The sequence below is a fragment of the Pristiophorus japonicus genome, chromosome 3 (assembly GCF_044704955.1).
Source record: "Pristiophorus japonicus isolate sPriJap1 chromosome 3, sPriJap1.hap1, whole genome shotgun sequence".
Taxonomy (NCBI): domain Eukaryota; kingdom Metazoa; phylum Chordata; class Chondrichthyes; family Pristiophoridae; genus Pristiophorus; species Pristiophorus japonicus.
In genome coordinates this window covers 187,891,114-187,916,050 of record NC_091979.1, presented here as the reverse complement: position 1 = coordinate 187,916,050, position 24,937 = coordinate 187,891,114, and the positions used below count along the sequence as shown (strand labels likewise).

At 43.7% G+C, this 24,937-nt stretch overlaps 1 protein-coding gene across 3 annotated transcripts in view; it reads right to left on the bottom strand.

The window, feature by feature from the left end:
- agap1 (ArfGAP with GTPase domain, ankyrin repeat and PH domain 1) overlaps window positions 1–24,937 on the bottom strand; it is a 1,020,940-nt gene that overhangs the window by 25,611 nt on the left and 970,392 nt on the right. The window lies entirely within an intron of this gene.

The following is a 24,937-nucleotide window of genomic DNA, read 5'->3' as shown; positions in this document are numbered from 1 at the left end:
AATATTATCTAAATGGTGACAGATTAGGAAAAGGGGAGTTGCAACGAGACCTGGGTGTCATGGTACATCAGTCATTGAAGGTTGGCATGCAGATACAGCAGGCGGTGAAGAAGGCAAATGGCATGTTGGCCTTCATAGCTAGAGGATTTGAGTATAGGAGCAGGGAGGTCTTACTGCAGTTGTACAGGGCCTTGGTGAGGCCACACCTGGAATATTGTTCAGTTTTGGTCTCCTAATCTAAGGAAGGACATTCTTGCTATTGAGGGAGTACAGCGAAGGTTCACCAGATTGATTCCCGGGATAGCAGGACTGACATATGAGGAGAGTCAGGATCAACTGGGCTTGTATCCACTGGAGTTTAGAAGAATGATAGGGGATCTCATAGAAACATATAAAATTCTGACGGGATTGGACAGGTTAGAGGCAGGAAGAATGTTCCCATTGCTGGGGAGTTCCAGAACCAGGGGTCACAGTCTAAGAATAAGGGGTAAGCCATTTAGGACTGAGATGAGGAGAAACTTCTTCACTCAGAGAGTGGTTAACCTGTGGAATTCCCTACCGCAGAGAGTTGTTGAGGCCAGTTCATTAGATATATTCAAAAGGGAGTTAGATATGGCCCTTACGGCCAAAGGGATCAAGGGGTATGGAGAGAAAGCAGGAAAGGGGTACTGAGGTTGAATGATCAGCCATGATCTTATTGAATGACGGTGCAGGCTCGAAGGGCCGAATGGCCTGCTCCTGCACCTAATTTCTATGTTTCTATGTTTCTCTCTATCGACCCTATGAAATCCTTTTATCATCTTCATTATCATCATCATAGGCGGTCCCTTGAACGAGGATGACTTGCTTCCACATGGGTTCACAGATGTTTCAATGAAGGACCCGATCTTCCAGTCTTGAACTCCAATTGAGGAGGTGGAAGATGCCTGTGTGTGGATTTTTTTAACGTGTGGTGACCGTTGCACATCAGCCACCACACGGGCATGACAGAGCTTGGCCTTTATTCAGTGGCAAGGGTTAACCAGAACGACTGGAGACCTGCTCTGCTGCACGGACCTAGCGCGCACACATATCACAGTGTGGTCTGGCCCGTACTGCCCCTAAATAATTCTCAATCAGCATCAGTGGCTCGTCACTCTGCAACGTGCACTCAGTTCTGAATTACCGCGCACTGAGAGTGACCGCGTGCTGTGATTGACCGCGTGCCGAGAGTGACGGCGCGCCGAGAGTGATCGCACAGTGAGAGTGATGGCGCGCCGAGAGTGACCACGGGCCGAGAGTGACCGCACAGTGAGAGTGACCGCGCGCCGAGAGTGACCGCGTGCCGAGAGTGACCGCGCGCCGAGAGTGAACGCACAGTGAGAGTGAACGCAGTGAGAGTGACCGCACGCCGAGAGTGACCGCACAGTGAGAGTGACCGCACAGTGAGAGTGACCGCACAGTGAGAGTGGCCGCACAGAGAGTGACCGCACAGAGAGTGACCGTGCGCCGAGTGACCGCACAGCGAGAGTGACCGCACAGCGAGAGTGACCGCGCGCCGAGTGACCGCACAATGAGAGTGACCGCACAATGAGAGTGACCGCACAGTGAGAGTGACCGCACAGTGAGAGTGACCGCGCGCCGAGAGTGACCGCACAGCGAGAGTGACCGCGCGCCGAGTGTGACCGCACAATGAGAGTGACCGCGCGCCGAGAGTGACCGCGCACTTCAACACCTCAATTATATCACCCCTTAATCTTCTATACTTTTGGACTGTGACAAGCTTACATCTGTGTTTTAGTGAATGCTGGAAGTCCTTTTTTGCGAACAGAAATACTGCATGGCATGGCCCAGAAACAGCTTTGGTCCTGGTTTGGGATTGCTGAAGGTTGCGAGGCAGTTAGGTCAAAAGTGGGAGGAAAGTCCTATGGGGTGGTCTAAGTACTTTCTTATCTAAGTACTCTTCTCATTTCCATCTAGAACAGTACATGAATAAATACTCAAAATAATACTGATTCTCTTCCTTCTAGGGACTCCACCATTTTTTGGGAAAGCTGCTCTGTTGACCTCGAAGGAGTCTCATGCTGATCACAGTGGCTACATTTATTTTATCTTGTGCCCAAACTTCCGACCTGCCAATCTGGAGCCGCCCAACCCTGGATAATCACTTTTCTGAACAGCAAACTCTCCCACAAGCCTTTCCTTTCTATTTGAAGCTTGGATCTTTCCTACTTTAACTTTTATTTGTTCACTCTTCATTTAAAAAAAAGAAACATGAAGCTAAAAGATCCCATGGCACTATTTCGAAGAAGAGCAGGGGAGCTCTCTCCAATGTCCTGGCCAATATTCATCCCTCAACCAACATCACTAAAAACAGATCATCTGGACATTTATCTCATAGCTTTTTGTGGGACCTTGCTGTGCGCAAATTGGCTGCACATTTCCTACATTATAACAGTGACTACACTTCAAATGTATTTAATTGGTTGAGAAGCACTTTGGGACATCCTGAGGTTGTGAAAGGTCCTGTATAAATACAATGTCATTTTAAAATTATTTACTTTCTTTCTACTGAACTCGAGTGTCGTGGCAATTAATTGGTAGCTCTTCATCGGGAGACTGTGGCATCATCGGGAGGACTGAATCGGTCACATCTGCTGTTAGGAGCACATCTGGTTCAGAAATCATCTCACCCGTGGTCCTCAGTTCTGTGCCTGGTCACAGACATGACATATGCGCTTACAATAAACACTGATGAGGTGTGGCTATTATTCCAGCCCTTAGAAACGGAATTAGCAAGGAGAAATTTGAGGCTAACCACACACACTTTTCCTGCAGACCAGAATATTTACCAAAACTGCCCGAACACCTCAATCTGGCCCAGTCTTAATGAGTATTATTATAATATCTGTAATTGAAAAAAGTCTTCGCTGGAAAAAAACTAACAGAAATAAAACAAAAAATATAAGCAGAAAATGCTGGAAATACTCAGCAGGTCAAATAGCATGAAATAAACCAGCTGGCTGGAAAGAAAATTATAAATAGTAGTGGTATTTTAGTAAAAGTTTACTTTGAAAACTACAGATTATAAGTTAAGTTCAGCTGGAAAAAAAGAAAATGTTAGAAAGGGTTATGGGTCAACATGTAACTGATTCTTTTGATTGACGGGAATTGGATCCAAAGTGTTCTCTTGTAGAAATATAGTCAAGCTGGCACCGAGGAGGAGAGTGGGCTGCTGGACTAAATAAACGTCTATTGTATATGTCTTATCAAACCCCCATTGTGACCCGTCACCAAAGGCCGTTGATTCATAGTCTGGTGTTCAACACACCTGGCAGATTAAGTTGCTGTTATCTAAATATTACACAGAGCCCTGATACCATGACTAAAATGGGCAGAAGTTTTCCTTCAAAAATACAAACCAAAATGCACCAATCACACACTGAAGCTTGCCTCTCGGGGTTCTTTCCATGGCCCAGTGAGTAAATACCTGATGAAGTACAGAGCAACAAAGGCTAGGAACGATCAAGGTTCAATCCTTGTTCAGTTGTGAGTTCCTTGACCCATAGTTACCAACAGTCCGCTTTCTGAGCAGATTATATATTACATAGAATTGCAGTCTACAGCACAGAAACAGGCTATTTGGGCCAACTGGTTTATGCCGGTATTTATCTTCGATGTGAGCCTCCTCCCACCCCTCTTTATCTCACCCTTCCAGCATATCCTATTCTTTTCTCCCTCATTCTAGCTTATCTAGCTTCCCCTTAAATGCATCTATGCTATTCACCTCAACTACTCCATGTGGTAGTGAGTTCCACATTCTTACCACTCTCTGGGTACAGAAGTTTCTTTATGAGATGAATATAAAGATGAGTAGCTCTTCTGCGCCCAGTTTGCATCGCTCAAGTGGCATCTATTAAAACAGCTTTTCGGTTTGGCAGATAGAGTGGCTTCAGGCACGCAGGGTATTGTGGATGGCGTGAGTTGCTGCTGTAATCCATTAGCAGTGGCAGCCGGAAACCTCCAATCCCAGGAGGCAGAGATTGGTCCTGCATGTGAGCGCTGATAAATGAAGATTGAAGTGGCCACTGTGGTATGAATTATCGGAGTCCATGTCCTGGGACATCTAAGTTAGGACAGGACAGTGACTAGGAACTGGTACAGTTGATCCATCCCCAGAAGCACCGATATTCATTCCCTAGTGGACTTCACCTTGAATCACAGAATGATACAGCACAGAAGATGACCATTCGGTCCATCGTGCCTGCGTCAGCTTTTTGAAAGAGCTATCCAATTAGTTCCATTCCCCCGCTCTTTCCCCATAGCCCTGCAAATGTTTCCTTTTCAAGTATTTATCCAATTCAATTTTGAATGTTGCAACTGAATCTGCTTCTACCACCCTTTCAGGCAGTGCATTCTAGTTCTGCCCCATGGGATTGGAGGATGCCAGCTGCCAGCTGCCAGTCACTGTTTGTCATTTTAAAATGGAGAACAATGACAGCCCACATTACCCACAATCCCTGACTGCCAGAAACTACTCTAGTTGCAAGTGTCAGCCAGAGTTGGAAAGGTTATTTTGGTAGGTGCAATGCAAGCAACACAAACTGGGGGCATAAAAGCTGTCCGCCTTATGAAAAATGGCTTGCTACTATTAACTTATAGTTTTTTCCCCTATAATACAACTGATGGAATATTGGCTATAACTGCAGCTTACAATGTGGACAAGTTAATGTCCCACTGTAACTATTTCTTTTCATATTTAGCATTATATAGAATTTAAAGCACAGAAACAAGCCGTTTGGCCCAACTGGTCCCACACGAGCCTCTTCATCTCACCATATCAGCTTTTCCCTCTATTCCTTTCTCCCACATATATTTATCTAGCTTCTCCTTAAATGCATCTGCTTTCGCCTCAACCACTCCATGTAGTAGCAAGTTCCATATTCTAACCACTCTGAGTATAGACATTTCTATTTAATTTACTTATCGAATTCATTGGTGATTATCTTATATTGATGGCCCCTAGTTTTAGATTCCCCCACTCATGGAAACATCTCATCAAATCCCTTTATCATTTTAATGCCCTCTATCTGGTCATCTCTCAGCCTTTTAGTTTTTTTCAGGGAAAGAGCCCAGGCTGTCATACGTCATATGAGAGGCCATTTTGTTTCAGTTTTCATAGAAAAATACACTGCTGAAAAATGCTTTGGGTGCATTAGGCAATCCAGGCGCAAATTGCGCTAGTTTTGCAAAGTGCATTTTTTGCTCGAATTTCCGTTTAAACTATTTGCATATCACCGAACGTAAAATCTTCCATGAACCAGCACAATCGGGCAGCATGTTAGAGCACAATTTAAACAAAATTGCATCAAAAAATACTCCTTGATGTATTTAAGAGTGGTAACATGATGATTAATACAGCTGAAAATGGGTTTATCACAAAACTAAGCATTTTTAATCAGAGTGTCTAGTCAACTACCTGTGAGTAACCCAATTTTAAATAATTGAAAATGACTTTAAAAAACTATACAGAACCATTTACTAGTTACATTGGTGTATAGTAGTCAGTTTCACTTTTAATTAAAATAATATTTAAGATCTTTACAAACGTGCCTATTAGTGTCCTTGCACCTAAAAAACAAGCTAAATTTTAAGAGCCTCTTTGAAGATTCGCAGAATGAATGGATATTCGCCATGGTGATTAATTCGATTTTGGGGCATGGCCAGTTTTTTGGACGGGGCCAGCCTCCAGCACAATATTTTTTAAACCAACGGAGAAGATGGCAGAAACTCAATATATGGTGGATGTAATTTGCCACTGAAGTTGCTCGATTTTTTACGCTGGTTTGGACGATTTTAAGTGAATTGTGCAGGAAATAGCAGCTCAACCTAGCAGAAACTCTAGGCCACTGAATTGCAGAATGTGTTTCTAAAAAATAAAAATTTTGAAATGCAATATGATAGAAAGGATATTAACTTATTTAGTTGTTGCATTTATAAAGCACCTTTCCCAACATCCCAAAGCACTTTACAGCCAATGAAGTACTTTTTCCAAGTGTAGTCACTGTTGTAATGTAGGAAATGCGGCAGCCAATTTTCACATAGCAAGGTCCCACAAACAGCAATGTGATAATGACCAGATAATCTGTTTTAGTGATGTTGTTTGAGGGATAAATATTGGCCAGGTCACTGAGAGTACTCCCCTGCTCTTCTTCTAAATAGTTTTGTGGGATTATTCATGTCCATCTGAGAGGGCAGATGGGGCCTTGGTTTAATGTTTCATCTGAAAGCCGGCACTTCTGACAGTCTAGCACTCCCTCAGTACTGCATTGGAGTATCAGCCTAGACTTTGAGCTCAAATCTCTGGAGTTGTGCTTGAACCTACGACCTTTTTACTCAGAGACAAGAGTGCTATCACTGGGCCAATGCTGATACCAGGGAAACTACTGCCACTGAGGGCCGTGAAGGACACGGGCTTAATTCCTGGTCTGTGCTGAGTTAGCTGAAGTTCATTGTGGCAATGGTTGGGGCACTGATTCTGACCGCTATCCAGTGACCCCTACTGGCAGTGTTTGTGAGTTATTTGCGAGGACAAGGTCCTTGTGATGCACAAGTCCTGACCATTGAACAGCCTATGGCACTCACTGTCTGAGCATACACATGAGCAAGGGCCATTTAGGTGAGGCACTGGATGTCTGTCAATGCCATGGAACTATACCCAGCGTGTTTTGAAATGGAATAGAAATAATATTGGGTGGGGCTGGCATTATTCTCCTTAGAGCAGAGAAGATTAAGACATTTAATAGAGGTGTTCAAAATGTGAGGGGATTTGACAAGAGTAGATTGGAAGAAACTATTTCCACTGGCAGGAGGGTCACTAACCAGGGGACACAGACTTAGGGTAATTGGAAAAAAAAACAGAGGTGACATGAGGACATTTCTTTACGCAACAAGTTATTGTGATCTGGAATGCACTGCCTGAAAGCGTCGTGGAAGCAGATTCAATAATAACTTTCAAAAGGGAATTGGATAAATATTTGAAGGGGAAAAATAAGCAGAGCTATGTGGAAAGAGCAGGGGAGTAGGACTAATAGGATAGGTCTTTCACAGGCACGATAGGTCAAATGGCCCCCTTCTGTGCTGTAAGGGTCTATGCTATTAATGGGTTTTACTGTAGAGCATCATCTGATTTCTAGTCACTCCAATATTTTGTAACAGCGATTAAAGAAAGAGATGCTTTTAGTTTGGAATGAGAAAGGGTTAATTCCAGCTCTTTCTCATGAGAAAGATACTGGGCTGAGGTTAATTCCACAGTGTTACATCCTGGCCTCTCTTTGTTTCCATGACTCAAATTTTATTTCTACTGCACGAGTTAGTCTGACTGCTTGTGTCATGGTTGGTGCCACCGTGAGGAGGCCCTCCTAAAGAGGGGTTAACATGCTTTCATTTGACTGGTTCCAAGCTCTAACCTTGCATAATGGATCCTGCCAGTGGTTTAATTAAGAGTGAGTGTCTGCTGGATATCAGCAGTGCTGGCTGGTCCCATCACACAAACTGTTGTGTGTGACCCGAGAGACCGGCCCATTATTTCAGCCCTTTCTTATCTCCATAATAATCAAGAATAAAACCTTTCCCCTTCCCCCTCCCCCCTCTCAAATCCCAAAACAGCCTGTTTTTTTAATGGTAACCTCTGACATTATCACAGCATCTAGGAGAAGAGAAAAAAACCACATCAACAAAAGTTCACTCATCTCCCAGAGTGTCATCATGGACTGTGTGATTGACAGGACATGACGACACAATGAAAGGATGGCGGAGCCCAGCTGACAGCCCATCCAGTGCAATTGGGGAATTTTCCGCTCGCTCTTCCCGCTTCTCAGGAATGCTGATAATCCATGAATAACTTGGCCAGTGCATAGCACAAGGCAGCATTGCCTATATTACCCGAGTAAGTGGTGGGGGAGCAAAACAAACATCGGTTTTGAAACTGTTTCCATCTGGTGGGTAATGACACCTGACATTTTAAACCATGCCCCATTTTCCTTTCCATTGATTTCATATCGGGCGGGATGGGGGAGCAGTTAAAATCCACTCCCTTGTTTTTGCACTTGTCTGCCCATTGCGATAACCTGCCTATGTCATCCTGAAGTCTTATACACTTTTCCCAGCTGTGTATCAAAGCTCCTACTTTTGTCATCAGCAAGTTTCGAGATCACATTCTCTGTATCAAAATCCAAATCACCTATATACCCCTGGGATACACCACTTCCAATTACCCTCCTATCTGAGCACCACCCATTTATCCTAACTCTGTCATCTGTCCGTCAGCAAACTTTCTATCCATGCTGCTTTACTTCCTCTTATACCATATTTCTGAATTTTTATAACAAAACTTCTTGTTTTCAAATCCCTCCATGGCCTTTCCCTTCCCTATCTCTGTAATCTCTTCCAGCACTAAAACTCTCCGCGATCTCTGCATTCCTCCAATTCTGGCCTCTTGTTCATCCCTGATTTTAATAGCTCCACCATTGGCAGTTGTGCCAACAGCTGCCAAGGCCCGAAGCTCTGGAATTCCCTTCCTAAACCTCTCCACCTGTCTCTCCTCCATTAAGATGCTCCTTAAAACCTATCTTTTTGACTAAGCTTTTGGTCTCCTGGCCTGATATTTCTTTAGGTGGCCCAGTATCAAATTTTGTTTGATAACGCTGCTGTTAAATGTCTTGGGACGTTTTACTACGTTAAAGGTGCTGTATAAATGCGAGTTGTTGAGAGACACTATCAAATGCCTCAAACTCCATATACAGTATGGAATAGATATACATTCCTTTCATTTCTCCAATCTGTTACTTCTCCAAAAACTTAATTTATCAAACCTAACAAATTCATGCTGCCTGCCCTTGATTAACCCATGCATTGCTTAATTTTCACTAATGTTATCTTGAAATATGGATTCTGGGTTTGCGAATAACTGATCTTAGACTAATCGCGATCCTTCTCTTCATTTTAGAACAAAGGTCATTGGTTACTGTCCAGTACAATGGAACAATTTAAAAAAGGACATAATTAATTTTGTGTGAGTAACTTGCTCTGTGGAATTGCTTTCTGCTTTAATTGTTTTCAGTTTCCCTTTTTTTTTCTACTTGCATCCACTCTTTGTCTCTCTCTCTCTCTTCAGTTAAAACACGAGTTAGGCCACAGCTAGAGTACTCCGTGCAGTTCTAGTCACCATATTACAGTAAAATGTGATTGCACTAGGGAGGGTACAGAGGAGATTTATGAGGATGTTACCTGGACTGGAGAATTTTAGCTATGAGGAAAGTTTGGATAGGCTGTGTTTGTTTTCCTTGGAACAGAGGAGGCTGAGGGGAGACCTTATTGAGGTGTTTAAAATTAGGATGCGTCTATTTATACTGCCCTTGTCTCTCATTGGCTCTCCAATTTCACTGCACCTATTGCTAATTGATCCCCTTTGGAGGTTAAGCCATACCCTGAATTTTCTGTGGAGTGTGTACTTGGAACCGCCCAGCCCAATTTCTGACTGACTTCACAAATTGTAACTCAATTCTTTTTGACTTCAGAAGCCATAGAAGATAGATCTCCCCAAAAGCCACCATATGTCAGCTGAAGTCCCTTAACCCAGCGCAAGTGCATCCCTCCCCCAGCCGAAGTGCCTTACATCAGCGCAAGTGCATGACCTTACCCCGCCTCCCTCCCCCATGATGAGGCATTGTGTGCAGATTGTTAGCCGGTTTATTGGGTATGAAATGAGTAGTGACAGTGACGTGATTTCTAGATTGGAAGAATCTCTTTCCCCTCCGATCCCCCCCCTCCCCAACCCCGCCGCCATGTCTCTCTCTACCCCACAGGCTCTCTCTCGCTCTCCCCCCCCACCCCCCCCCCAAAGTCTCTCTCTCTCGCCGCCCCCCCCCCCCCCCCAGGCTCTCTTGCTCTCTCTCTTCTACCCGCCTCCCCCCCCAACCCAGTCTCTCCCTCTCTTCCCCCACCCCCAGGCTCTCTCTCCCCCCGCCGCCAAGGCTCTCTCTCTCTCTCTCCACCCCCCTCCCCGACTCTCTCTCCATCTTCCCCTCCACCCCAGTCTCTCTCTCTCTTCCCCCCCCCCCCCCCCCGTCACTCGGAGGCTTGGGGGAGGAATGTGGTCGGGTTGGAGGATCAGCTTCCTACAATCCAAGTATTCTACAACGTAGTCAGACTGATTGCAGGGTCCCACTTCCGGTTTGGAATCCACTTCCGGGCGGGAGCTATCGGGGATGGAGTCTTGAGTGGACGCAGATGCAGAAGTGCCGAAAAAGGACAATACAAATGGTCACATCATTAAAATTATGAGGGGTCGAGATAGAGTGGATGGGAAGGACCTAGTTTCCTTAGCAGAAGTGTCAACAACCAGGGGACATAGATTTAGAGTAATTGGTAGACGGTTTCGAGGGGATTTGAGAGAAAATCTTGTCACCCAGAGGGTTGTGGGGGTCTGGAACTCACTGCCTGAAAAGGTTGGTAGAGGCAGAAACCTCAGCACATTTTAAAAGTGCTTAGATGTGCACTTGATGTGCTGTACCCTACAAGGCTACAGACCAAGATCTGGAAAGTGGGATTAGGCTGGATAGCTCCTGGTCGGCCGAGCGGACACAATGGGCCGAAATGGCCTCCTTCCGTGCTGTAAATTTCTATGATTCTATGATTTCACATACTGTCGACTCTATTTCAACTCATCGCACTGATTTTTTCCACTCATTCTCTCCCTCTTTTTGTAACTTTCTCTCTCCCTCTGTCTTCTATCTCTGCTAATGTCTCTTACAGATAGTCTGTCATTTATTCACTCATTTGGCATTTTTGACTTTTTTAGCGGCCAAGCTACAGTGAAAGAAAGAAAGACTTGCATTTATATAACATCTTTCACGACCTCAGGACATCTTAAAGCGCTTTACAGCCAATGAAGTACTTTTGAAGTGTAGTCACTGTTGTAATGTAGGAAACGCGGCATCCAATTTGTGCTCAGCAACTTTCCACAAACAACAATTTGATAACGACCAGATAATCTGTTTCAGTGAAGTTGCTTGAGGGATAAATATTGCCCAGGACACCGGGGATAACTCCCCTGCTCTTATTTGAAATAGTGCCATGGGACTTTTTATGTCCACCTGTAGCCTCGGTTTAACGTCTCATCGGAAAGATAGCATCTCTGGCGTGCTGCACTCCCTCAGTACTCGAGTGTCAGCCTGGATTTTTGTGTACAAGTCTCTGGAAAAGGAAAAAGAGCCCACCAGGTATTTATTGCAACATGCAGAAAGAACGTGGGGTCTCGGAGAGAGTAGGTAGGCCGAGGCCTGGTGCCGAGAGGGAAAGGAATTCTGTTTGCAGCAACTTGTCAATTGTTGCACCACTGTTGAGGAGAAACGAAACAAAGAGAGGAAAGTCACCATGGCCAATTAGAAGGGACCTAGTAAGGTCAGGGAACTGGTCACTGGCAAGTCCTGGTGGAATGGGAGGACTATAGTTGGGGAGTGGGTTAGAAAATACAATAAAAGTAGAAGCAAAAAGTACATTTAAAAAAAAAAGGAGTCTGGACATCATTGTATTGGCACAAGGATTCTATTATTATATCATACAGGCTGCAGAGCAACCCACACCATATGAACAGGTCGCGGCTGTGTCTATAAAATGGGTGAACTTTGACCTGACATTGTGCCAATTCATTCAACATAATGAACCGAGCGGACCTGGTGAATCGGAGCAGTGCCCTCCCGCCTCTCCGCTTGCATTCAAACTGAACGACAGGCTCCTCTTTTTAAAGGAACAGTACAACTCTGCCCGAGTCTTTTAAAGGCATAGAAAGTACAGCGGACCCCCCAACCTGGCCCTTTTATCGGCCTGTCTGATTAAACGTACATTGTTTATGGTTTCCTCGGTAACAGAGAACCCCAATAAAAAACATTCCTCCCTCATGCATCCCCCCCACCCCGCAGCGCCATGATACACAGCCTCCACAGATAACATTACTCAGGATGAGGTGAGGCTTTTAAATACAAATATAAACAAAGACTAGAATCTCTACCTCCTATGTTCAGATCATCATTGGGATGTCAAGTTATTTAGATTTTACTGCAGTAATTGATTCACCAACAACCCCTAGTTTCTAAATCTGCCAGTAAATAAGAAGGAACGTGGGCTCTTTTATTGGAAATAGATGATTTTCACTTGAAAATTATTAATGCTGTTGGACAGGGCATTCTGCAGGTTCAAGCACAGCTCAAACGAGACATTGGTTATTTTTTTTAACTCAAAGCTGCACGGCATTCTTTGTTTAAACCCAGAGTGCCGATGACATCACTGAAGGAACAGCTCAGAGGAGTTTACTGATCTTGACGGTGGGAAGAAGCTGTATGTTCTCTGGGGCGAGGGCTACATTGCTCCTAATGTTAATTCAGTGCTTTCACGCTCTTAGCAACACATCCCAAACAGCTCATTCTCTTGTTCCCTCCAAAACCCAATTTTATCAGAAAAGCACAACAGAAGAGGGACATCGATATCAAGACTCCTTCTTCACCGTCAGACCCACATACCAATACCATCATCCTATCGATCATCAATGGTGTCCGCTTAATTGCAAGGTATAATCCTACTTTTTGAACAGTTAACACTGAAACATTTTTTTTTTAAAAAGCTCTTCCGTTTAAGGATTACACAGAACATTTCCCATACATAAATTAAACATGGAAAACACGCAGTAATTTCATGCAGGTGTTGTAGTATTTAATAGGGTCTTCTATTTTTTAAATGCCCGAATGAATTAGTGCCTCAGGCCATATAAACGCTACACTGCTTCTCAACAATGATATTATTGCCATAATAATCCTAAATTAGCTCTATACTGTATTTCATTCTAACCTTTACACAGGCTCTTAGCTCATTATAGAGCTGGGCGCATAGCAAATCAATAGATTTCTGATCAATGATGCTGTAACATCCTTCACAATAGCACTAGGTGGCTTGCTTCGTTGGTTCAAACCACAACCTTTAAAGGGGCCACATCGTTTCTGCGTTGCAGTCACCTTGAACGCAATGTATCTATCGTGCAAATAGTTGTCATCCTGGTGCTGCCGGGGCCCAGCTCGGAGACCTGCATCTAATTCTTCAAAACAGAGACTTTAATTTTCCCAGAGGAAGCCTTGTCCCAGGGCCCAGTCATCAGCTGCAGATTGCTTAACTGCTTCCCAACCCTCTAGAGTATGGAGGTTTATATCCCTGTCAGCTAATGAGCTAAAGATCAAATTACTGAAGCAACCAGAATTAGGAGTGGGGGGGGGGGGGGGGGGGGGGGGAAAGAAAAAAAAAGCCCAAAGATTAAGCTCTTTTTCTTCTGTCATACACCATCATCCCCTCCTACAATCTGTTAAAAACTGAGGCTGGTGAGACAATGGGACAAAGAGATTTATAAAAAATGCATAAGAGAGATGTGAAGAAGAAAATAAGTGGAAAAACAAATTGGGGCCGAACAGGCTTCACATTAGTTGGTGATGGTTTTATTTTCTGAGCTAGATCTGTGCAGTGGTAACAGTAAGACAATCTGTGAAAGCATCTGGCCCCAGAGTCAGCTTTCAATTTGCTTTACTGACAGGGGTTACAGATAGGGAATTCCATCCTTGGCTGGTGAACCCCCTTACCTCATAAACCACTGGGATCTCAGCATTGTACCATTTGAAACACAGGCTGCACAAGCATTTTAAACTGGCATCGGATAAATTAAAATCTTGGGAAATGGCGATTCCCTTATCCATGGGTGTTACCAGAGTTGCAGGCAGTACAATTATAGCTTGACCCCTTACCCTGTAGGCTAAATAACAGTTTGGGTTAGAGGAAAAGGTCACAGCTCTCAATTGTTGGGGTTCCAACGCACTACCCCATTGTAGGACTGGGGTCATTGACTGTGATTGCCTTCACATTCCCAATGTCAGGTGGCCCACCGGTGAGAATTCAGCAAGCGGAGGCCATGTTTTGCCACAAGGAAAATAAAACAAGGGCAGGTTATCCAGAGTGTTCTCATGTACCCACTTACAGCTTTTACAGAGTGGGAGTTAGTTAGGGTGCTTTCAAGGTGCTAATTATCCAAGGTGGTAGCATGCACCCACTGGTGGCCATTACAGAGTGGAGGTTATCCAGGGTGGGGCATTCACTCACCCCAGCAATTCTGATCTGTGCTGAGGCTGGGGATAAGTGGAAGCCCAGGTGCTAAAGCCCAAAAGGGTATTATTACTGTGAGCAGTTAAGATGTTTCTTGACAGACACCTACCGCTACATTTCTCTATTCTTTAGTTGTATAAAAATATGTATTTTTGAATCACAGATTTCTTTACATTTGTGTTCAGAAATTTAAGACTGCTATCAATGCACTTCAGTTTCACGCTACATCGACTTTTGCACTTTGCTGGGTGTGGATTCAAGAGAGGTGCTTGGCACGGCAGCAGACTTGAGCTAGGTGAGAGCCCAAGTCTCTACTTTGCCATGTCTGAGTCAGATGGTTGTGGGTTCAAGTCCCAGTCCGGAAGCTGACACTCCCAGTGCAGTACTGATCAGAGGTGCTGTCTTTCAGATGAGATGTCAACCTGTTTGTCCTCTCAGATAGATGTAAAAGATCCCACGGCATTATCTAGAAGAGATGGGGAGTTCTCCCCGGTGTCCTGGCCAATTTTTATCCCTCAACCAACACTAAAAAACAAATAGCTGGTTATCATATTTTGCTGTTTGTGGGACTTTGCCGTGTGCAAATTGGCTGCTGTGTTTCCAACATTACAACAGTGCCTACACTTCAAAAAGTCATTCATTGGCTGTAAAGTGCTTTGGGATGTACTGAGGTTATCAAAGGCGCCATATAAATGCAAATTTTTCTTTCTTCAATGCAAGCCCAATGCTGAGGGTGGGTGCTGGATGTGGTGTATCTGGGTGTAGACGCATTGGGTCTAAGTGGAGGATTTTAGGCTGATGCCACCCTCACACATTCTAATCAGAAGACTGGATAGAACAACGGTAGGGAACGAAACAAGCAGAGCCATCAATGCCCATGCTGTGCAGGTTCCTGCTTTCTGCTGGATGGGGTGCCTTTATTAGTCATCCTTTAGTTATTAACTATTACATAGCGAGCTTTCCAGTTTAACTGGGATCTCCTGTACATATTTCCTAAATAAACACCATTTTGTTAAACTATAAAATGAATAAAGTGAAATATGCTTGAACAGAAATTGACTAAAGTGACAGCAAAGTACATTATGAAGGGACCTTGCACAAGTCCCAAAAGATTACAGGAGATGATAATCCATGAATCTTCCTGCATTTCCAGATTATTGGAGTTTATAATGAATACAGCGACTCTTCAAAGAGCATTTCTTGATACCTTCCCTGTATCTCCACAAGGAAACTCGCCAAACCCTCAAAGTGTATATAAGATGTTTTGGCCCATGTAGTCTAGACTAACAGTCTGAAAACTTTTGACCAAAGCACAGGGTTTATAGGAAGTGGCTAATTAGAATGATCTTAATGATAGGAATTAATTTATGACAAATTAGTTCAGTTCTGTATTAGCTTTTTTGCAGCCATCCTTTCTGATATTAGTACATATTCAAAACGTTCAGTTGCTTCCTGCCAGAACTAATTATGTGATCTGTTTAATTCTCAACCTGTTTTCCTTAATTGTACTGATACAGCAATGAGACATAATCGAGTAATGTAATAAGCACCTCACACAATGTCATATACACCAATCATTCATGCCAACTCCTGAAAATAATTGGGGTATATTGAGGGATTATCACAAGCAGCGTTGGGTCGAAAATACTCCCAAATGGGATTTGAACTGTGGAAAGGAAAATAATTTTATCTGGAAAGAAAAATCGTGATGACACATCTCCAAAAGTCAAGATACAAGATAGATACCGTTGGCAAAGTACACTGTGGGTGACAGCACCGACAGCTGAGTCATGGAGCTCACTTAAGACCAACACAATTGGCTTAGAATTCATATGCAAAACTCTAGGAGGAAAAACTATGGGCACCAGAGAAGCACTTGCTAAGTGGTGAATGTTCCAACTAATTGTGGTGAGTTAGTTCTTCCTGCATCCCATATAGCTGCACATTCTGCAGAGTCAAGCTTTAAAGCATACAGGGACTATTTTATAATTCCCATTTTTCTCCTGCATCACCAACAGCAGGTAACTGAGGTGCAGAATATAAAATACAAGGTAATGATGAGACTATATTAAATCTTAATAAAACCTCAGTTAGTGCACTGTGGGCAGTATCGGGCTCCACACTGTAGGAACAATACTGAGCCTTTAAAGAGGGTACAACACAGATTCACTTGGATGATGTCTGGTATTAGAAAATACAAATATGAAGAAAATCTTGAAAATGAGAGGGTTTTGTGCCATTGGAACAACACAGATTAAGGGGAGATATGATAGAAGCAGACTGTTCAGTGGTTGAGGGGTTAGAACGAGACGACATAGATACAAGATTAAATGCAAGCAATTTAGGTCAGTGATCAAGAGAAAGTTCTTTATACGGCAAGTTGTGAGGTTGTGGAATTCACTTCCAGAGTTAGTGGCTGAGGCAGAAACTGGCCCAGAATTTCTTGGAAAGTTTTGGCGGAACTACAGTGTGAGCGGAGTTGCACTTTTTTTGGTGATAGAAAGAGCGTGTGAAATAAAACAATTCTTCCTTTGTGCCTCCTTTCTCCCCTCATGATTTGTTCTGCGACATACATGGCAACTTGGATAACTAGCAACTGCTTCCAAAAAGCTAACACACGATAGTTGCAGACAAGGAAGGTCATTCACAGCCCAGCTTAGTACATCCACCCAGAATTATCCCGCACTGTCTCCATTTCAGTAGCCAATTATTTTCCTGGGTTGTAGCCTTCACTGCTCTCCCTAGGACACTGGCATCAGTTCTGGGACAGGAAGGAGCTGTACTACTGGGACGGGCTGCACACAACGTTCCCTGTAAGCTATGCTTTGTTCTGCGAGGCCTGCTTCTTTCAAGTGCACGGTCCCTTGAAATGTCTACGCATGGGCAGTATTTACAATGGAGAGGCTGGTAAGCGGCCTGCGCTGGACCTTTCTCATTACTGCTCGGCCACGTAGCTTAGAGGAAACATTGGCTGCATGTGAACCGGAATGGGACCAAGATCCTAGCGGAAAGTATAAATAGGGCTGCAGGTAAGATTTTTTACTCGTGATTTGAACACTTTTTGCATAAAGGAGAATTTTCTAACATCAGCCCTAATATACTTTTTAATCATTTGAACCCTGTTCCTTTGTCCTATTCTCACTATTTAACTTAAAGTTCCAGATTTACGTTTTACTTTAACCATCTTATCTGCTTCTAGATCAGCTCTTGAATGCCTCCTTTCCCAACTGAAAAACCCATGTTTCTGCAGTCATTCCTCATAATTCAGAAGCTAGGAACTATGGAGAAGCAGAGATATTTCGGAGTCCAAATATAGAAATCACTAAACGCTACAAAGAAATCATTTAAAAAGCTTTATCTCACTGGAATACAAAAGGGATGGAAGTCATGTCACAGTTATACAAAGCTCTTGTGTGACTCCATCTGGAATATTGCATTCAGTTCTGGCTACTGTATCTCAGAAAGGATATACAGGTTAAACCTCCCTTATCTGGCACCCTCGGGACCTGGCCTGTGCCGGATAAGGGATTTTGCTGGACAAGGGGAGGTCACGTGTTCTACCGTCTTTTACAACTGCCAGCCCCGATACAGATATCCCCGACCCCGTGATCCACCGCGCCCCCTCCTCCCCACCCCACCCCACCCACCCCCACAATCTCCAAGACTCATTGAAAGTAATGAAAAGATATTTTCTTTTTGTTTGGCAGAGGGCTGAGGGTAGCGGGGAGGGGACGGGAGGAGCGGGCAGCCCGAGGGCACGGCCTTGCCGGCCCGACCCCAGCCAGGGCGCGGGGGGCAGGTCGATGGAACTCAGTGCAATCCGTGTGCTGAGCCGGGATCGCGTTAAGAGCAAGCCTGCCCAGCGTAAGTGGCGCTATGGCGGCTCTGTGGTTGCAGGAGTTCCCGGCATCGAGGAGAAAGATAGTGGCCAAGCTCGGCAAAGCGAAAAACTAGCCGGGGGGGGGGGTTAAACATATATATATTTTTTAAACTTAAGCTTTTATTTATAATTTAATTCAAAATATAATTATTAGTAGTACAGGTTGAATCTCTTTTGCCCTCCCGACCGACTCGAATACCCACCCTCAAGGCCACTTAGGTAATCAATGCCTTCAGAATTGGACCGAGGAAGGAGTCTCCGTCTTCAGGTGAGCAGGGAATATTGGTGAGTACGAAAAAGATATATCTGCGCATGCGTCACCCGGCGGCCGGGAATGGTGCCGGACGAGGGGAGGTGCCGGATAAGAGAGTCCCGGATAAAGGAGGTTCAACATGTATTGGCTTTGAAGGGAGTGCAGTGCAGATTCACCAGAATCATACCGGGGCTAAAAGGGTTAAATTGTGAGGTCAGGTTGCATAGACTCGGCTTGTATTCCCTCGAGTATAGAAGATTAAGGAGTGATGTAATTGAGGTGTTTAAGGTAAGTAAAGTAGTTGATAGGGTAAATAGAGAGAAACTATTTCCTCTGATGAGTGAGTCCAGAACAACGGGAAATAACTTTAAAATTAGAGCTAAGCCATTCAGGGATGATGTCAGGTAAGCACTTCTTCACACAAAGGGTAGTGGAAATCTGGAGCACTCTCCTCCAAAATTCTGTTGAGGCTGAGGTTCAATTGAAGATTTCTAAACTGAGATTGATTAGATTTTTGTTAGGCAAAGGTATTAAAGGTTATGGAACCAGGGCGGGTAAACGGTGTTAAGATACAGATCAGCTATGACCTAATTGAATGGTGGAACAGGCTCGAGGGGCTGAATGGCCTCCTCTTGTTTCTTCCTATGTTGGCATTAGAGATCAGCCTCATGGCTCTTCTGTGCTCGGCCTCCCCTTGTGGCTCAATGGCCAGAAATGGACCTTAAACGCTGACAACTGAAGGCGGCCCCGAGGGGTGGAAGCAGTTCTGAGAGGTGACTTAATGATGAAAACTCTTTGAAAACCTTTGTAACTAATGTTCTAACATAATCATCCACAATAATTGTTTTAAAAACAGCTAGTGTTGATTTCAAGAAATTTCTATCCAATTTAAAGCTCGACAAGTGGCAGCCCTTGTTCAATATTACCTGCATGAATCTAATCCACTTGCAAATACAAACCTAAAATGTTTACACTGCCTTAATTCTGCATAGCTGAATTCAGTTCAAAGTATGTTTTCTTCGCTTCTGAGGCTGAACATCTGGCATTAAAAGCGTCCACCAGTTCCTAAGAGTTACGATTTGATTTATAATTGTTGAATTAGCAAGAATGATTTCAGGTGCCCATTCTGATGCTCCTGTAATCGCTGCACTGCCCTCTTCACAGTATATGCCACAGAATGTAAATAATACATTGTGCTAACACTCCGTACGTAAGGTGTTAAGCACTCTTTGTCGAGCACTAGAGCACAGAATGAATTACCTGGTGACCCAAAGAACAGGATGGTACATAGCCGTACAATTCCCACTGGAAGGAAGAAAAGGCTAGCAGCAAGGAATTTCCCAAGAGCCTTCCTGCCTTGGGCAAAGTGAGAACTGTTCTGGAAGCATGGAAGAAGAGCTGGAAACAATGTGCGGAGAAAACAGAGGGTCCTTCCTCTCTGCAGGGGCAGGGCACTGAATAAGGCGCAGGAAGTTCTGAGCAGTTGACTGACTTCTCACATGCATGCCTTCCCTCCCAAGCAAGGTTGCTAGGGGGAAGAACAGGCAGCTGGAGACATAGGCCCGTGAACAATCGGCAAGAGATAGCGCACAACACTACATGGATATTTATTCCTTAATTACTGAAATCTTCCAGATAGCTCACTGCTGATAAATCTCATCTTCAAGGCAGCCTCAGGAAAAAGAACCAAGATTTATGAACAATTGGTTATAACAGAAATAAATATCCCAGCTGCTCCCAATCGATATTGGGAATATTTTCTTCAAACTAGTCAGGTGTTTTATGAGGTACAAAGAATAAGAACTTTAATAGCTGCACAAACCAAACCAATGGAGCTAATTGTCCAATTAACCTTCACTCCAAAAACCCAATGCCTAGGTTTAAGGTGTTTTAAATATACTTGTTTTCTCTAAAACTATTGATTTTGTAGGAAATAATCAAAATGCAGTATGAAAGCTTAATTGTTCAAATTAATTTGCGACCATATTCCCAGGACATCAATGATAAATACTTAAGCACACATTTGATTTCTGTGCGCTTCTATCACCTCAGCAATCTTTGCTTTGCACCTGAATGATCCAATCAAAAGTGCATTTGCTATACTAGGTAACAGTTCAGTCTAGCCAACAGTTGGAAAGTGTGAAGCAGTTATTTTTTTATTAATTTTTGTCTGCGCTTTCTTCACTTATCATAACCCCTCATTATCTCCTTGTGCTTCAGCACAAGAAACTCCCTCCAAGCCCAAAATAATAGGAATATTTCTAAGCCCTGAGGGGCTGAAAGACAGCACGCAGGAGAGGCTGAACCTGAGGTTACAGCCTCTGGTCACACATACATTTTGCACTGATACTAGAAGGCCACATATAGATAGAATCCATTCCGTAAATGCAGCACAGTTAAAATATACAACTGTCCATTCTCAAATCCAGCAGGGCTATGGTGAAAGAGCAGGGGAATGGGACTAATTGGCTCGCTCTTGCAATGAGCCGGCACAGGCACGATGGGCTGAATGGCTTCCTTCTGTGGTGTAAAATTCTGAGTATTAGAGATGGAGTTCTTGATAGTGTCTAAGTGTTATACTGGATTTATAAATTTAAAAGAACATAAAAAAGCAAAGAACTTAGATAAGATACAATGACTCACTCCACACACCAGGTACAACCTACTCTGTTCATGGATTATATTTATCGACTTAATCCCCCAAGAGAAAATTATCTGTAAAAAAAAAATCTCCCGAATCTGAAATTAAAACATGAGAACGCTCATCCATCCTCACACCTCCACTATTCAATCCTGGTCAGCTGCCCTCCACATACAACATTCGCAGCCCTTCCCATCGGGCATGTACTCATCAGTTTATAACTTTCAACCCTGTACCCAACCAGTGCAGGCTATAAGACACAGGAAATAAGGAAGATGGTGATGTTTAATGAGAAGGTATATAGCACAGGACTGCACACACCAGTTTTTTCCCTTCCAGTTGAATATAGGATTGTGTGCAATGCAGTGAGAAACAGAATGTAAATGTCTAAACCCAGACATTGTAATGCATTCCTCACCTCCTTCCTCCACCCTTACATGAAAGCTTGATACAAGCATTCAATCAAAATAAGTGGACATGCAGTCGTTTATAAGAAATTAACATTTGCACATGTACACATGGTAATAGGCCAGATGCTGCCCCATTAAGGCCTCTTTGCAGTGGCTCACTCATACATTCCATCTTCAGCTGCTGGTGTATCTGACAACGTAAGGCTGGGGTCTTTTACAGCTGTCATGCTACCCATCTAACCTGCCCAGTAGCTTAAGCTCGTGGACGAACTTTCTCAGATCATTTTCACCTTCTTCCTTGCCTCTGTCACTCTATTCCCTATTGAATCACAAATTTGTCCCTTTAGTTTTTTTGAAATAATTCAACTAAGGTCGCATTTGCCATACTCGGGTCACAGTCTATTTCCTAACAACAGCTCTGAAGCAGCTACTCCTTCGGTTATACTTAGTTTCAGGTTTCCTTCATTTCTAATCATGTCTCCCAGTTCTTTCCTTGAGTCTCACGAATGCATCAAAATCATAGAATCATAGAATGATACAGCACAGAAAGAGGTCATTTGGCTCATCGTGCCTGTGTCAGCTCTTTGAAAGAGCTATTCAATTAGTCCCACTCCCCTGTTATTTCCCCATAGCCCTGCAAATTTTTCCCCTTCAAGTATTTTGCCTGGGCTCAGACATTTACATTCTGCTTGTCACTGTATTACATACAATCCTCCCCATCCTAAACCTCTCTCTCCTTCTTTAAGAGGCTCCGTAAAACATACCCTTCACCTGTCTTAACAAATCCTTATGCGGCTCGGTGTCATTTTTTGGCTGTTGTGAAGCACCTTGAAACGTTTCAAGGTGCTTCACAACAGCCAAAAAATGAATGCAAGTTGTTGTTCTTGTTGTCTCAGCACAAAATCATCACCACCTTCCCCCATCTTTATTCCCATCAAGCCCTTCCTCAGCTGTTGTTATTCCTTTCAGAGCGGAGTTAGTTCCCTTCTTGGCTCTTTGTAACTCACTGATTTAATGCCTGGTAACATCCTGGTTGTCCTTCTTCAAGCATATTTCTAGTGTTTGTGTTTAATCGTTTGGTTACTCAACTATGTTCCCAAATACGGCCTCACCGATGCCTTATATAGTCAGCATCATCTTAATGATTCTACTTACACAACTTAAACGGCCATCATCATCATCATCATCATCATCAAGTGGAGGAAGAGCATCCGGGAGGGTGCTGAGCACCTCGAGTCTCATCGGCGAGAGCATGCAGAAATCAAGCGCAGACAGCAGAAGGAGCGTGCAGCAAACCAGACTCTCCACCCACTGTCTGCTCCACCTGTGACAGAGACTGTAATTCCCGTATTGGACTGTTCAGTCACCTAAGAACTCACTTTTAGAGTGGAAGCAAGTCTTCCTCGATTCTGAGAGACTGCCTATGATGATGATGATGAAACTTCCATTATTAATTACTTCTTTAGAAACCAGTATTTCCAACATTTGTTCAATGATCTAACCCAAACAATTTTCCTGGTGCATCTTACATATTTATATGCTCTTTGCTGTGTAATCATATTTGCTATTCCTCAGTATTAAATACCTTGCATATGTCTCATTGCTAAGTAAAAGAAAGAAATTGCATTTATATCAGGCCTTTCACGACCTCAGGACGTCCCAAAGCACTTTACAGCCAATTAAGCATGTATTTGAAGTGTAGTCACTGTTGTAATGTAGGAAACGTGGCAGCCAATTTGGGCACAGCAGGCTTCCACAAACAACAATTGATAATGACCAGATAATGTGCGTTCGTTATGTTGGTTGAGGGATAAATATTGGTCAGGTGAACTCCCCTGCTCTTCTTCGAAATAGTGCCATGGGATCTTTTACGTCCACCGTGTACGGGTTTAATGTCTCGTGAAAGAGATAACACCTCCAACAGCATGGCACTCCCTCAGTGCTGCACTGGAGTGTTAGCTTAAATTATGTGCTGAAGTCTCTGGAGTGGGACCTGAATGCACAACCTTCTAACTTGGAGACGAAAGTGCTACCCACTGAGCCACAACCAAGTAAGCTGTGGTTTCAAATCGTCCCAAAGCAACAAATGTGATCCCTCTTCCTCTTCCCTTCCCTCACCCACACTCTGAAATGGTCTACTGATTGCACTGCCTGGACTCAGAATGACTGCACTGGAGAGATATTCCAGAGTTTCCGGTGCCTACGGTGCCATCAACTTCATAAGAGGAGAGAAAAGGGAATCTGTGGGAAGACAGAAATCAGTTGTTGGATTCTAGATCAAGATCGAGGGCAGCATCTGAGCTTGTTCTCTTAGCTAGAGAATGGTATGCAGTGCAGGCAGGCATGGGAGGTAGGTGATCCACAACTTTAAAATCCTACAGGTAGGGAGAAATGGAAGGAAGTCAGATGTAGCATTAAATCAATATGTCCAAGTGTGTTATGGACAGTTGACATTCTAATTGAAATCAGAATGGTGCAAATATATTGGACAGTCTGTCACTATAACAAAAATAAAATTTGATGCAGTATTGATAGCCTGCCAAGATGTCACTAACCCATTTCAATAAATAACATGGGGTAAATGTTCTTAGATTACATTCTAGTATGTCAATTGGATCGTCAACTTGAAAATAAAGCGTGAATCTAGCAATCGGATTCACTGCAGAATGTCAGTATAGATCAGGAAAGAAGAACGTACAAACTTGCATTTATATAGCGATGTTCATAACCTCAGGACGCCCTAAAGCATGTTACAGCCAATGAAATAATGTTATTGGAGTGTAATCACTGTTGTAATTGATGAAACCAATTTGCGCACAGCAAGGTCCCACAAATATCAATGAGATAATGACTACAGGTATCTGTAGTCTGTTTTAGTGATATTGGCTGAGGGATAAATATTGGTGAACTGTCCTGCTCTCCTTCGAAATAGTGCCATGGGATCTTTTACATTCACCTGACTGGGCCTCGGTTTATCGTCTCATCCGAAAGATGATATCTCCGACAGTGCAGCACTCCCTCAGTACTGCACTGAAGTGTCGGCCTAGATTATGGGCTCAAGTCTCTGGAGTGGGACTTGAACCCACCACCTCTGGCTGCTCCCAGCTGAGCCACGGGTGACGCATAGAAACATAGAAATTAGATGTAGGAGCAGGCCATTTGGCCCTTCGAGCCTGCACCGCCATTCAATAAGATCATAGTTGATCATTCAACCTCAGTACCCCTTCCCTGCTTTCTCTCCATACCCCTTGATCCCTTTGGCCATAAGGGCCATATCTAACTCCCTTTTGAATATATCTAACGAACTGGCCTCAACAGCTTTCTGTGGTAGAGAATTCCACAGGTTAACCACTCTCTGAGTGAAGAAGTTTCTCCTCATCTCGGTCCTAAATGGCTTACCCCTTATTCTTAGACTGTGACCCCTGGTTCTGGAACTCCCCAGCAACGGGAACATTCTTCCTGCCTCTAACCTGTCCAATCCCGTCAGAATTTTATATGTTTCTATGAGATCCCCTCTCATTCTTCTAAACTTGAGTGGATACAAACCCAGTTGATCCAGTCTCTCCTCATATGTCAGT